At 41.5% G+C, this 3,424-nt stretch overlaps 1 pseudogene; it reads left to right on the forward strand.

Moving 5' to 3' along the window:
- Positions 1-408: 408 nt before the first annotated feature.
- On the forward strand, positions 409-527 carry LOC127226234 (uncharacterized; annotated as a pseudogene).
- Positions 528-3,424: the final 2,897 nt, after the last annotated feature.

The following is a 3,424-nucleotide window of genomic DNA, read 5'->3' on the forward strand; positions in this document are numbered from 1 at the left end:
ACTTCCATTAGCTGGTTTTCTCTTTTGCCACTTTTTGAGACCACTCCAAAATAATGTCTGTGAGCCACTGTGGGTACTGGGAACTGAACTTGCGTCCTTTTGCCAAGTCCAAGACCACTAGATGTCCTTGCCACCTGTGTCTCTGTGTGTCCTGTCACAGTGTTTATCAGCCCCTACTTTGCTTGATTCAGTGATCTCTCCCTATGGACATGGTTTCTGTTTTGTTCAGTCTATACCTTCAGATTTTAGCACCAACCAGACCTATAATATGAATTCAATACATTCATTTTGTTTTGTTTTGTTTTGTTTGAGACAGGTTTCTCTGTGTAGCCTTGACTGTCCTGGAGACCCTGGCTTGAAAAGACTGCCCCCCTCCCCACCCCAATAAAAAATGTAAAAAAGGGTCTTGTTTATGGCCATACCATAGTGGTCATGCCCGATCTCATCTGATTATGGAAGCTAAGCAGGGTTGGGCCCAAATAGTACTAGAATGGGAGACTGCCTAGGAATACTTGGTGCTGTAGGCTTAAAAAAAAAAAAAAATTTTTTTTTTTTAAAGTTTTCTTCTGGTCAAGCAGTATTGGCACAAGCCTTTAATCCCAGCACTCAGGAGGTAGAGACAAGTAGAGCTCTGTGAGTTTGAGGACAGTCTGGTCTACAGAGTGAGTTTCAGGACAGCCAGGGTTACAAAGAGAAACCCGGTCTTAGAAAAACCTAGGGGGGAAAAAAAATGATTTGAAGGAGTCTTTCTCTGTCTGTCCTGCAGCCAGCTCTCAAATAATAGCATGGAGAATTATTGATTATGAAAGCTTGACTTTAGCTTAGGCTTGTCCCATAACTCTTATAATTCAAGGTAACCCATTTACATTAATCTACATTTGCTTCCTGGCTTTTTACAGTTCTTTCATTCTGTGTATTGGACTCCCTCCATGTTTCATTGATGTCTGATGCTCATATAGATTCATTTTCTAATTCCTTTTTCTCTGTTTGGAAATCCTGCCTATACCTCCTGCCTAGTTATTGTCTATTCAGCTCTTTATTAAACCAATCACGGTAATATATCTTCACACAGTATACGAATATCCCACATCAGGTACATGCTTTAAATCCTAGTACTGGGGAGGCAGAAGCAGCAGGTCTCTGACTTGGAGTCCAGTTTGGTCTACAGAGTGAGTTGCAGGACAGCTAGAGCTATACAGAGAAATCCTGTCTTGACCAAAAAAAAAGCTGGTATGGGCCTGAGGCTGTAACTCAGAGGTAAAATATAAGGCCCCAGCTTAGATGGGAAGCTCTAAACCAGGTCCTGTGGCCACACCTACAGTCCTACTCTAGAGAGATTCAGGAAGGACAGTAGGAAGTTCAAGGGCATCTTTGGTGTATATCAGGTTAGAGGTTAGATCCTAAACTTTTTTTTTTTTTTTTTTTTTGATTTTTGGAGACAAGGTTTTTCTGTGGTTTTGGAGGCTGCCCTGGAACTAGCTCTTGTAGACCAGGCTGGTCTTGAACCCACAGAGATCTGCCTGCCTCTGCCTCCTGAGTGCTGGGACTAAAGGTGTGTGCCACCACCATCTGGCTCCAGATCCTAAAATTAAGAAATTTGACATCAGGCTGGGCATGATGTCACAGGCCTTTAATCCCAGCACTCGGGAGAAAGAAGCAGGTAGATCTCTATGAATTTGAGAAGTGTCTATAGTCTATGAGTTCCATGGTAGCCAGAGCTACATAATAGAGATCCTGTCTCAAAAAGATCCCCCCCCAAAAGTAATTTGACACCAACTCATGGGCCATTGTCTGTTATTTAAATTGATAATGTCTAGGAAAAATTGATATTATCTAGGGAAACAAAAGATGCTCATATCCTGTAGCTAATCAATTCCACCCCTAATATATGTAACCCTTAAGTAATTTTGTGTTCAAAGTTATGTGGTCTCTAATATAACAAAAAGAAAAAGACATCTTGTTTACTTCTTTTGGACCTTGGACCAGGGTATTGTGCATGCTGAGTATATTCTTTACCATCCACCTGCTCACATCTCCCAATGGTGTAAGTTAAATTTTAGCTTGCTTTCTGTGTGTTCATGGGCATGTACATCTGAGTGTGTATTGCAATGGTGTGTATTGGTGCCAATGCCTGCTTGACTTGGTCCATGGTGAGGACAACTATATGTCCTCACCTTCTTTTTAGAGTTAGGGTCTTTTGTTTCCAGCTGTGGAGCCCAGGCTAGCTGGACTAAAAATTCTGGGGGTTCTCAGCATTTTTATTTGTTTGTTATTGTTTTAACAATAACACTATTTATATGTGTCTGTCTATCTTATCTGTTTGTCTGTGTATGTGCCATGTGTGTGTGAGTATGTGAGTGTGTGGGCATGCAGAAACTTGGGAAACTCAAATATTCTAGAAGAGCAGCAAGTATTCTTAATTACTGAACCATCTCTCCAGCTACCTATTTGTGTTTTTGAGACAGACTCTTATGTATCGAGGTGTAGGCACAAGTTTCTGTCCCACAACCTTTCTCAAATAATTATTCAGAGACTTAATATTAATTAAAAATGCTCGGCCAATAGCTCATATGTAAACATGAGTTTTCTGGCCCGGCAGGTCCCAAAGCCCTTGAGCACCAAATGAACACACAGACGCTATATTAATTATGAAACTGTTGCTGTTGGCTTGGGCTTCTTATTGGCTAGCTCTGTCTTAATTATTAACCCATTTCTATTAATCTATTTATTTCCATGTGGTCTTATCTTACTGTTGAATGCCAGACCTGCAACTCCTTTGCCTGCTATATGACAACTGCTCAGCATCTCCACAGAGAAGAGAGCAATTTCCTGTTTGTCCCTGCTTATATCCTTATTCTGCCCAGCTACATCACTTCCTGTCTGGCTAATCAGGCAATCAGGGCTTTATCCATTAACCAATAAGAGAAACATATACACAGAACATTCTCCATCACTAGGCTCACTGCTAATTAGTTAACCCATATGTGTTACTTACACTCTGCCAGTGGCAGAACCTTTATTAGGTTGGCAGTGTCATCTCCTGCTGTGTCTGTCTGGTGACTTCCGACTCTGTCCTCTTCCTCTCAGCATTCTCCTAGTCTGGCCCTACTGCCTGACCTTATTCTGTCCAGCTATTGGCCAGTCAGCTTCTTTATTAAACCAATCACTTGACATATATTCACATAATATAAAGGAATATTCCACAGTATCCAGGGAGGGGAGGGTGATACTACTACATAGTTAATATAGTGTTGGCATAGAAACTAGGTTTTGGTTCTTGATATGCAACCACTCTCCAAATCAAGGCCCACTTACAGCTCTAAGATAGGCTAGGGTCCTGTTTTGTATCCCAGGCTAACCAGAAACTTGCACCAAACCTCCAGCTTCATCCTTAGCAGGTCTTCATAGAAGGCTGAGCTGAGAC

The sequence above is a fragment of the Phodopus roborovskii genome, unplaced genomic scaffold (genome assembly GCF_943737965.1).
Source record: "Phodopus roborovskii unplaced genomic scaffold, PHOROB, whole genome shotgun sequence".
Taxonomy (NCBI): Eukaryota; Metazoa; Chordata; class Mammalia; order Rodentia; family Cricetidae; genus Phodopus; species Phodopus roborovskii.